The sequence below is a fragment of the Miniopterus schreibersii genome (genome assembly GCF_964146895.1).
Source record: "Miniopterus schreibersii genome assembly, chromosome: 2".
Taxonomy (NCBI): Eukaryota; Metazoa; Chordata; class Mammalia; order Chiroptera; family Miniopteridae; genus Miniopterus; species Miniopterus schreibersii.
This window is the reverse complement of record NC_138102.1, coordinates 78689096-78701981: the sequence shown is the minus strand read 5'-3', so window position 1 is coordinate 78701981 and position 12886 is coordinate 78689096.

The following is a 12886-nucleotide window of genomic DNA, read 5'->3' as shown; positions in this document are numbered from 1 at the left end:
TTGGTCTCTATGGAATGTTAATGTATTTACCCTTCCTTATATTTAAAATAGAGTATACTGGGTATAATCTGACATTTCTGGTGGACTCCTTGTAGCATATGAGGCCTGTGCCTAAGGTAATATATAGCATTATCTGAACTTGTTGCAATTACTTCAGGCCCACACTCTTTAGAACTCCTAGCTCATACTTTTCTTTTTCTCTGTCACTTTCAGGATGTCAGCTTATTCATGATTATCAATGTGCCTGCTTGTGTACTTTTCAGCTACTTCTAATCTGATGTAGGATACCAAATGAGATATCTAGAATCACAGCACCGCATAACACGCAAGTCTCTAAATCCAGAGGAAGGCCTGATAACCTCTCACATTATTAACGTACATGAGCTTTGTATATGATCCCAAAGAAGTGAAGGAAGCTACAAAGAAAATAAAGTGACTCATTGGACTCCATTCTTGAAAAAGTTTCTTTGACCAACCAAGTTACAAAAACAAAAGATTATACTGTTCTTTGAGGTAAATTTCATACATAATAAAATGCACCTATCTTCAGTGTGCAGTTTAATACATTCTGACAGATGTATATTCCTGTGTAACCATTACCCCAAGCAAGATATAGAGCATTTCATCACCCCTGGAAGTTCCCTTTGGCCCTGTCAAGCCTACACTTCCATCTTTCTGTCACCCCGCAGACACCCAGAGACAACAGCTATTCGATTTCTACTGCTGTAGACTCATTTGCCTCCCTTAAACTTTACATAAATGGAATCATACAACATGTATTCTCCTATGTCTGGCTTCTTTTGTTCAACATAATGTTTTGAAGGTTCAACTTGTTGTGTGTATTAGTGGTTCATTCTTTTTTATGTTGAGCAGTCGTCCTAGGTACAGATATGGCACAATTTGTCTCTTCATTCCTATGTTGATGGAATTTGGGTTGTTTCCGGCTTGGTGCTATTATAAATAAAGTCCTATGATTATTTAGGTACAAGTATTTTCTAGACATATGTTTTTATTTCACTTAAGTAAATACCTAAGAGTAGAATTTTTTAATGGGTCCAATCTTAGTACTTCTTTTTATAAGACTTATATATACATAATCACTTGTTAAATGTTATTGAGTGACTATTAATTTTTAGAATTAAACTACAGACAAAGCAAGTGAAAGTAACTATACTTACAAGAAGAAAGAAAGGAGTGGAGAAAAGAGCATGGAAGGCAAAGGCCCTGAGAAAGAAAACATTTGATGTATTTGATGATCTGAGTGAAGGCTATGTGGCTGGAGCATGATTGTTGAAAGGGAATAGTGGTTAGGATGGCTGGGGTCAGACTATGCAGTGCCTAGTAGGCTTCATTAAGCATGCTAGATTTTTATCTAAAGCACATCCAGTGAGTGGTTTTAGGAAGCTGAGTAGTGTTATTCTCTGAAGAGGAGGTGGGAGGATGAAGGGAGAAGCTGACAAAGTTCTTGCAGTAAAGCCTTGCAGATGGGTGTGGTCTTAGGCTAGAGATGGAGAAGCATGGGCATTTTTAAGGTATATTTTAGAAGTAGGATTTGAGCTCATGGCATCTACCAAATGAATTTCTATGTTAAAAGGGGGGGAGGCAAATTGTTAAGTAAATATCCAGACCCTATTTTTGAAATCTTAAATTTATCATCATTTTCCTGTGGGTTGATTTTGTGTGAGTCATTAAAAGGTATTGCCAGAAAAGCTAAAATAAATGAAACTAAGGAGAAAAGATAAATTTAAAAAGCAAAGAATGGGACAGTAAACGAGATTACTCATTTCATTTAAAGTATTAAGGAGCCAGTTCTAAAATAGAGACGTGGAATATCAATGAATGATGCCTTATTGCAGCCCAGTCTCATTAAGCTTTACTAGAACGAAAGACTCAGAAACCTATTTTTTTTCTCTTGGTCTCATATCTGCCTCTTTGATGAAACAGGGAAACAGTGGTGTGCAAATGTCCCCAAAATACACTTCATAACATAAATGTATGCAGCTGAAATAACTTTAAAACACATTTATTTCAGTAAAATAAGTTACACAGAGAAAGACAAATACTTTTGTATGATATCACTTATATGTGAAATCTAAAAAAGCTGAACTCATAAAAAACAGAGTAGAATGGTGATTACCATGGATTGAGGGGTACTGGGTCAAAGAGTACAAACTTTTGGTTATAAGATAAATAAATTCTGGGGATCTAATGTACAGCATAGTGATTATAGCTAATAACACTGTATTATTTAGTTGACAGTTGCTAAAAGAGTAGATTTTAAATGTTTTTTTATCACAAATCAAAAAAATGATAATGATGTGACGTGATGCTGGGGATAGCTAACACTGGTGGTTATCATTTTACAATATACAAATGTATCAAATCAACATGTTGTGCACCTTAAGCTTACACAATGTTATATTTTTATAAAGCTGGAAAAAAGAAAACATTTACTTCACTGAACTCATTCAATTTGGTATCTAGCCAGTAGCAATGCCAAGGGATAGTGTAAGGCGGCTTTGGTCCCCTCCATGTTCTCCTTCAGTCCCCCCATCAAAGTTCCCAATAAATATACAATCTAAGGAATAAAATACATGCTCTACAAACAAAGCTTCAAGGTCTGTCTGCTAACCCCACTGACTTACTTTTCTAGGGTTGTTATAATTAATTACCACAAAGTGAGTGGCTTCAAACAACAGTTTATTCTCTCACAGTTCTGGAGACCAGAAACCTGAAACCAAGGTGTTGGCATGGTTGGTTCCTTCTGAATCTCTGAGGGAGAAACTGCCATGCAGCTCTCCTAGATGGTGGCTGCCAGCAATTCCTTGGCTTGTAGATACAGAACTCCAACCTCTGACTCCATCTTCATATAGCCTTCTTTTCTATGTCTCTCTGTGTCTTCTCCTTTTTTGTTCCTTATAAGGATATTCATCATTGGATTAAGGTTCACCCTGAATCCAAGATGATCTCATCTTGAGATCCTTAATTTAATTATACCGGCAAAAAAACTACTTCCAAATAAAGTCAGATACTGGGGGTTAGGAATTGGGCATACCTTTTTGGAACCACAACTCAACTCACCTCATTCACCTGCTAATTCTATTGCTGCCTCTAAGCCTCTCCTGAAGAAATTCTGGAGAAGCCTCTGAATCTGTCCTCCTAGTTTTCAACCACAGTTCTCCACAAACTATAAAAATAACTACCAATCAACTATTGAGTAATAATGACAGGCCCTGTATATATAGATCTATATATGAAAGTAGCATTTATATTTTAAATTAATCATAGTCGAAGTCATACTTGCATTATGTTTAAAAAGCAAATGGTTCTACCTGACTTAAAATGTAAAACAGCAGTCCCCTGTCTCACCTTTCTCTAATCCCATCTTGTTCCCCAATTCATTTAACTTTCTTCTAATATTTACATCCAATTTTATAAATAAAATTCTTATCCTGTTATTTCTTGATTTTTCTATTTTAGACAGTATTTGTTGATTTCCTATTATAGACTATGAGAATTTAGCCTCACCTCCTTCATTTCTCCCATCCTCCCAATAGGGTATATGACAATTTTGTTTACTACTAAGCTGAGTAGAGTACTATAATCATGATGTTTTATTCTTGTGCAAATTTTGTTTTTCCTCGTTATTCATTGCTTTGTTTTCTATGTATAAATATTATTCCCAAACTCTCAAAATCATTTAAAAATCCCTCTTAATACTACTTTTCTCATGGTCAAATGCATCAGATCATCTGTCAATTCCATTTTTCCTGTAGGGGGACTTTTTTCCGGAGGTGTCCATTGTCCTCCAGTCAGGTTGTGTGTAACCATCCTGGCTCTTCCCTTCCCGTCATTCAGAATCCCTTCTGTTTCTCTTCTGTGCTGGAGTCCTCATTTCCTGCCCTTTGTGTCTTCCTTTATCCTGGTTTACGCACCCATTTCCATAAAGCACATTATCCAGTAACTTCTTCAGAAAGAAAACAGAGAAAGGAAAACTTTTAGACCTTTTGTGTCTGAAATGTCTTGATTGGTAGTTTGATTTGGTATCGAATGCTTCATTGAAAAACATTTTGTCTCTACAATTTGAAAGAGTTGTTTCATTATCTTATTGACTAAAGAGTTTCCATTAAGAAGTCTGATTCTGAGTCTAAATCGGCTCTAACACACTTTTTTAGCTAGTCTCCCTGTTTGGAGCCCTTATTCTCCACCTTTGCTCTCTCAGGTGTCGGCACTGCCAAGTCCTAAGCTTTCCCAGTGTCCTCTGGAGCATATCAGCTCTTTCTCATTGGTGTTCCCTTCTTAGATTTAGGTTTCAGCTTGCTAAATCAATTATCATTCCTCTATGCCAGAGTGACCATGAAAATACTCAACCACTAGGAGCATGAGCACTGAATGGACACGCCTGTATAAATGACCAATAGGATCACATGAGTGTGCTCTGGTGAGTACCAATTAAATACCTGCTCTGCCTCTATCCAACTTCTTTTCTCCAAAACTTTGGTAACATTTCCTGTTTACCGTTATCTCTTTTCCCATTCTCCTGTCCTTAAGTGTGTAAGCATTTTTGGATTCCTCTACTATCATTTTGGTTGGATTTCAGCATGAGTTAAAATATATGCATGTGTTTAAAAGTTACTTTTAGCCAAAATTCCACAAGATGCTCTATTCTGTTATCACATTTAATCCTTACACCAACCTTAAGTGAAAGGTATTATTAACTCCATCTAACATAAAGAAATTAAGGTATAAATATGTTGACAACTCATGCTCAAGTTTGGATAGGTAATTACTATGGATCAAAGTTCAAGTCCTTTGATCTGGTTTCAAAATCCAAGTTTTTGCTTCCCAAAGGCAAGCATCTCTCAGAGTCCATGAGCGTAATTTCTATAGCCCACTCTCCATATTACTATGCTTTTCTTAACCTTCAGCTAGCTATGTGCTTTTCAAATTATATCAAAAGCACTTGGTGGTGATTGTTTTAAATCTGGCTTTCCTGGATTCCACCCTAGACCTCCTAAATCTCAAGCTCCAAAAGGCTAGGGCTTGGGTTTTCATTTTAAACTAGTTGCCCAGAAAATTATGGTTCCAAGACATTTTGAGAGGCACTGCTCTAGTTAATGTGTGCCTCTCCAAAGCAGTAACACCTACCATTCTTTACTATCCTGAGTTCCTTTTGCTGTTGGGTGAGATAGGTAGGCCTTAAGGAGTCCAAACTGTTATACAGTAATATTAGAAAAGAGCATGTCAGATAATTGAGGGGCAATATTGAGAAGTAAACACTCTGAGTCAATTTTCCCAGTAGATAATATCTAAAAATGCTACTACAGAGATTCCAAGATAGTGGCGAATTGAGTAGAAGCTACACTAACAGTCTGCTGGGACCAAACTGGAATTACAACTAAAATATAGAAAAATCATCCTGAATAATTAACTGAAGACTAACTGGAGAGAGCACCCTCATAACCAAGGACATAAAGTGGAGACTGCATAGAGACTGGTAGGCAGTGAGGAGATATGAGAGGGCTGGCTGGCTCCCACTGAATTCTAGAGGCAGCAGCTGAATTATAGAGAGATATCTCAGCTGTGGGGGTTTGTCACCGAGAACTCTGAGGTCTAAACCCCAAGCTGGGCTCCCCAACCCAGAGCACCAGAACCAAGAAAGGTCTCCACAGCCCACATAACATCTGGAGGTGAAAAGCAGCACAGTTTCTGTCTGCCAGGGAGAGATGGCTAGAAATGCAGGCACCCTCTTAAAGAGCCAATGCACAAAGTTTCATGTGCAGCCACTCACCTTGGACTCTGGCAGAGGGAGGGCAGGTGGACTGGAGCTGTGTGACAAGAGTCTGGGGGTGCTGGCTCAGGGGACAGAGCTCAGAGGGCAGCCATCTGGATTCCTGTGCTGAGTCATTCCCCATACTATAGGGGACAGCCTTCTCAGGCAGACATTTATCATCCAAGCACCTTTTGCCTGGGGGGAAGCAATTGACCTCACCCTGTGGAGTTTCTACAGCCTAAGGCCCATTAAAAGACTGATAACAATCAGGTGCCCCACCCTGTGGAGTTTCTATAGCCTAAGGCTCATTCAGAGACTGAATAACAATCAGCCTCTGAGTGCTTTGAGTCTTTGCCTGATCTGATTCTGGATGTAGGGCTTGGGAAAGCAGACCACCTTGGTGCACATTTTGGTCCTTTCCAAACACACCCAGCCCCAGCAGAGGCAACCACAAGCCGTGGAGTGTGGAAAGCTTCAAACAGGGTACTCAAAGCCAATCACAAACAGTGTCTGACATTGGCCTGCACCAGAGACCATACAAATGACTAGGAGGCCTAGTAGATCTACCTAATACATACAAACAAATCCAAACAGGCAGCCAAAATGGGGAGACAAAAAACAAGCCCCAAATGAAAGAACAAAAAATTTCTCCAGAAGAAGAGCTAAATGGAGATAAGCAATCTATCAGATACAGAGTTTAGAATACTGATCATAAGGATGCCTAACACCATGAGAAAAGAAATAGAAACTATGAAGGAAATTAAGAATGATATAGTAGGAAAAAAAAAAACCACAAAAAACATTGGAAGGTATAAACAGCAGATTATTGGAACCTGAGGATCGGATCAGCGAATTAGAAGACAGGGTAGGAAAAAATCACTCAATCAGAGAGCCAAAAAGAAAAAAGAAAAAACAAGAGGACAGTTTAAGAGAGCTGTGAGACAACATGAAACGTAACAGTATTCACATCATAAGAGTGCCAGAAAACGTAGAAAGTAAGCAAAGGTTAGAGAATCTATTTGAAGAAATCATGGCAGAAAACTTCCTTAACCTGGTCAAGGAAAAAGTCACACAAGTTCAGGAAGCACAGAGAGTCCCAAGCAAGAAGAACCCAAAGAGGCCCACACCCAGGCACATCATAATTAAAGTGTCAAAAATTCAAGACAAAGAGAGAATCTTAAAGACAGCAAGAGAAAAGCAATCTGTTACCTACAAAGGAGCTCCCATAAGGCTGTCAACTGATTTCTCATCAGAAACTCTACAGGCCAGAAGGGAATGGCATGGTGTATTCAAGGTCATGAAAAGCAGGGATCTGAAACCAAGACAACTCTATCCAGCAAGGCTATCATTCAAAATAGATGGTGAAATAAAGAACTTCCCAGACAAAAAAGGCTAAAAAGGAGTTTATAGCCACCAAAGCATCACTGCAAGAAATGTTAAAGGGACTGCTATAAGAAGAAGAAGAAATGGAGAAAGAGAGAAACTAGGCATAAAGAAATAAAATGGCAATAGATAAATCCTTATCAATAATAATCTTAAATATAAATGGATTAAATGCTCCAATCAAAAAGCATAGAGTAGTTGAATGGATAAGAAAACAAGACCCAAATATATGCTGTATACAAAAGACCCACCTCAGAACAAAAAACTCACACAGTCTGAAAAATAAAACAAAAAACTTCTGGAAGACTTTAAGAAAGAGATCGACAGCAATACAGTCATAGTAGGGGACTTTAACACCTCACTGATTTTTCTGGATAGATCTTCCAGACAAATAACTCAACAAGGAAACGGTGACTCTAAATGACACACTAGATCAGATGGATTTAATTGACATTTATAGAACATTTCACCCCAAACCTGCAGAATCTACATTCTCAAGTGCCCATGGGACATTCTCAAAGATAGACCACATGTTAGGACTCAAAACAAGTCTCTACAAGTTCAAGAAGACTGAAATCATATCAAGCATCTTCTTGGACATTTACACCATGGAATACTATGCAGCTGTAAAAAAAGAAGGATCCCTTACCTTTTGAGACAGCATGGTGGGATCAGGAGAGTATTATGTTAATCAAAATAAGCCAGTCAGAAAAAGACTAGTATCACATGATCTTACTCATATGTGGAATCTAATGAACAAAATAAATGGATGAGCAAAATAGATCCAGAGACATAGAAGCATGGAACAGACTGATGAATCTCAGAGGGAAGGCAGGGGTGGGTGGGTGGGGAGAGATTAACCTAAGAATTTATATGCATATATGCATAGCCCATGAACACAGGCAATAGTGTGTTGGAGGCCTGGAGGGAGGGAGTGCAGGATGGAAAAATCAATGGGGGGTTGAAAGGGACATTTAATATCTTCAACAAAAAAGATAATTTTTTAAAAAATTTTAAAATAAAGAATAAATAAAAATGCTACTACAAAAGAAATCTAAATATGCTATGACAAAAGGAATATTTTATCCTAGTCAGTCTAGGGTAAAAAATAAGGCAAATACTAAGAGGACCAGAGAGTACTCAAAAGCAAATCCAAAGGATAAGCCAATGTATGAGCTGATCCTGGTGGCTAGGACATCCCAGGGAGCTCAGAGACAGTGCCTGAGGACTCAGCAGGTAGAAATCAGATTGTACCCCCACGTAAACTCAGGCTGAAGAGGACACTGAGTGAGTGAACCACCCATCATAGTAATGTTAATTTTGAATTTGTTAGAAGGGAGTGTAATGAATAACTTTGCTGTGAGCCCTTTTGGAGGTGAGAGTCCTCCAGGCAGCGCTCTACACATCAGAGAGGCAGCTGCACCACAGTGGTTATAAATGTGAGCTCTGGAGAAAATTGCCTAGGGTATGATCTTGACTCCATCATTTACTCAGTGTGACTTTGAACAAGCTCTTTAACTGCCCTTGGTCTCACCATCCTTGTCTGGAGACATCTAGCTCACAAAGCTAGTATAAATATTAAATTATTTAATGCAAGCCAAGTACCTTCACCAGTGCCTCCCACGTAGCAAGCTCTCAACAAATACTAGCTGGGATTACATACAATGGTGCCCTGACAACAAATGCTAGCACACTAGCCTCTTTGAACTTAACTTTTGAATGTCCAAATCATACCCATTTATCTCTAATATTTAGAAGTGCAGTGGTCCCAATATCTGGTAAAAAAAAGATTGGCAAGTTATTTCTTTAACATCCTATAATACTTTAAGTATAAATAATATATGGCCTTACAGCTACTTCTTCATAGAAATGTAATTCCTCATATAAATTTCAGGATCTAGTTTAATCCAACTGGATCTAGTCCCTCCTTCCCGTCCTCTGTTCCCCTCTCTTCCCAGTGGCACATCAGGGCCACCTGCAGAGATCCTGCCTCATTAAGGCTTCTAGCCCATCCCATGCCCTCGTCCTGCGTCCTGTGGCTGTGATGCCTTATGAGATTGGCTTTTTAAATTCTTCCAGACATTCTGCTTTCCCAGTCTGTATAACTTCTACATAAAGTCAACAAACAGCTGTTGATTTTTATAGTCACCACACCCTCTCAAACTCTAAAAAATAAATTCCCTGAAAGTGAATTTTGTATTTATAAATTGTTTTTAAATGGAAAAATAAAGCTCCTCTTTCACTTGATGGGATGGGTCTTAATGGGATGGGTTATAAAAATTAAACTAAGTAATAGAACTTTGGATAGTTTATCCCAGCAGAACAAATGTATCCTGCATTATATTCATTAATTACTCACCAACGTCATAGGTTGGAAAGAAACACTCAAAATGTAAAGTAATGTTAGGGATCTGGGAAATCTTTCTTTCTTCTTCAAAAGATTCCTTTAGTCTTGAAGCAGATTTTTAAATACATGGAATTTAGGTTAAAATTACTCACTAATGACTTTCTTCTTTTGGTTCATATAACTTTCAAACAATCATTATTTATGAATATCACCTTATGAATCCTGGAAATCAATTGGTTTTTAAAATGTTAGGTCAAGCAAACATCCTTGTCATAATGTTAGAACCGTGAGCAAGGAACCCGTAGCAAGTTCCTGTGATCTCTCATGTTTTAGAAAAAAAAATTCCTACAACATCTCAGACTGGAAATTTAAATATTTTTTCTGACATGCACAAGCCAAAGTTTAATGTAATGAATGAAGGGGACATATTACTGATTGAGAACACAGCACAAAAGCAGCAGAATGTCCTTTAATAACCGATGGCTCAAAACAGCCAAAGTTCAACCTACATAAAACATTGCTCTGCTTTGATTTGCTTGAACACAAAGTTCCAATTGGAAAACATTCACTGTGGGGATTGTGCTAGGAGGATAACAACATCTGGACTCAGCAATGTTAGAGTAGAAACAGATGGTGACTTCATGGAAGGAGAGCTGTGGCTCTTCTGCTGAGAGTTGCTCATCCCATGTTTTTTTCCTTGTCTTCCTAATAATAATAAACAACTAGGAAAACAAAGAAATTGTTTAGATGGCTCTATCTAATTAGCATCAAAAATATTTTATATCTCTAGAATTCTCAAGCAAATTGTATATTTGTGTCACAGGATGCCATAGTAATAAAATGTTGAATGTCAATCAAAATATCAATAAAGATCACATCGTTGTCTTTATACCAGAAATATTTCATGGGATTTTAGACGCAGACTAGTGCTTAATGTGATGTCTCCAACTATCCTCACCGCCAATCTCTAAATAAAAGGTAAACAGCTATGATGCAGTTTATTACACACACACAGACACACACACACATGCATATACTTCAGAGCTCCACTGACTGGGTTCAAATCTTGGCTCAGCGGTTCACTAACTGTGCCCTCGGGCAAACAAGTTATTTAACTTCCTTGTACCACTTTCTTCATCTGTAAAATGAGAACACCTTATAAAGTTGATGTGAGAAATAAATTAACAATGCATGTAAAACAACGCAGCACATAGTGGGCACTCAATAAATATTAGGTATTTTTATTTTATTCTAATCTTGCAGCAGAAATTCCTACAGGCCAATCATTTATTGATTACAAAATTACTATCTTTTTTTATAGTGCCCAATGTGATAGGAAATCATGTGTTGCCTCAAGGACCAGGGAACTAAGGACAGGGTCTTGGCATTAGGAGGTTCTTTTCAGCCACAGTGCCAGTTGTGTACCCTTGAGCAAGTCCTTAGTCCCTGAGCCTCGCATGACTGTGCAAATTCAATGAGACTTCATACACTTATGCACCTAGGTTGCTACCTAAAATGTATATAAGAAGTGGTTCTCGCCCGGCTGGGTGTGGCTCAGCGGTTGAGCATCGACCTAGGATCCAGGAGATCGAGGTTCCATTCCCGGTCAGGGCACATGCCCGGGTTTCGGGATAGGCAGTCGATCAATGAATCTCTCATCATTGATGTTTCTCTCTCTCTCTCTCTCTCTCTCCCCTTCCTCTCTCTGAAATCAATAAAGATATGTTTAAAAAACAAACAAACACACAAAACAAACAAACAAAAAAAGAAGTGGTTCTTGATTATTGGAGAAAATGCATATCTGTAAGATCCTCTGGAAAATTACTCATAACAAGCCCTTCTTTAAGTTTTTCACAAATTGTAGCAGTCAACAAAACTCTTTTGATAAATCAGATGAAGAAACAATGCCCACTAGTTCTGAAAGATAGGTTCAATCAATTTTGAAGACTGAAGTCTAATTTTAGGCCAGTTTGTCATCCAAAGGTCTCTCTCTGGTTTCTGCTGTCTCTAAGTCAAGGCTTCCTGTCTTTAGGTGATTCATAGATTATGTAAATGAACAAAACAAGATAATAGAGATTTTTAGCAACTGTGGAAAACTAGATTCCATAGGTCCCACCAAAAAGGATTCAAATTAAACTTTTTGTAGGCCAAAGTCAACACTCAGGCAACCAGATGTCAGCTTTTGTTTCTGTTTTTTTAAATGTATACCCAGCTGAATGAGATTGACATTAATTGGTATATAGTCTTTTTGTTTGCAGTTTTATGCAGTTCTTTGTTAAACTACTCTTACTGAATTCCTAGATGTTTATTCAAGTTTGCCCTTTCTCTTCCTCCATCACCTAGCAATGATGCTACCACCATACACATCTTGCAGCTGTCAGCAGTAAGGCACTAGTAAGGGATGTGGCTAGCTGCTCCTAGGAGCTCATTAAAGCAATATGCAGTGGTGGAACTGAAGTCATTCAGCATTCATTTGACAGGTGTTTAGAGAGTACCTACTCTGAGCATAACCAAACATCACGAAAGTATCTAGGCAGGTTTTTCCATTTTTCAGTCCCTATTTCACTGACAGGATTTGGGTTTAGCAAATCAGGTCATCAGTTTCCTTTCTTATTCCTTTAAATAAACTGATGCTTTCCATTTATCAGGAGCAGAATGGCTTCCCTTATCACTTATAAGTAAAATCACAGCAAATCTGCCTCTAATATTATCATTTCTGAGCTTGCTCGAAAGTTGTTCTGAACTCTGTTCAAGTGGCTTCAGCCCGTATATATGAAGCCCAGATACTCAGCTCAGCCACATGCTGAAGGTTATAAGGTTTTTTTGCCCTTCAGGAAGGAGTTTGCAGTCTAAAACAACCACCTGTGACTCTGTTAGACATAAAATAGATAAATGGAATTGCAATTGCTCTACAAAAACAGAGCTGATTTGGGGATGGTAAACTTATAAATTGGTTGTCAAAGCAGAGTCGTGGCTGTTACTTTAGCTCCAGTTACATTTTTTGTTTGCTCCCAAAACTCAGGTTGTTCTCATTTTAAAGTTGAAGAAACTGAAGCTTGACCAGTTAAGCGTCCCACAAATCCCCATAGAAGCAGAGACAAGAACTCAAGCTCCTGACCTGACAGGCCATGCTCTGCCAAGCACACCGATGGCTTTCTCCTTGCTGCATTAAATAATAATTGGCCAATGCTTGGCCACACAGACAGTGCTTTAGAAACATATTAAATTAGAATATCATGTTAAATGTTAAATGATGATGATTAGTCTTTTTATTCAATTTGATAAATTTGATTGAATGAAAACTCTATGCCAGCCATTATCCTGAGCCCTTAGGTAACAAAGATTATTTTCTTGAGTAAGTCAAACATGTGAAAAAACAATTA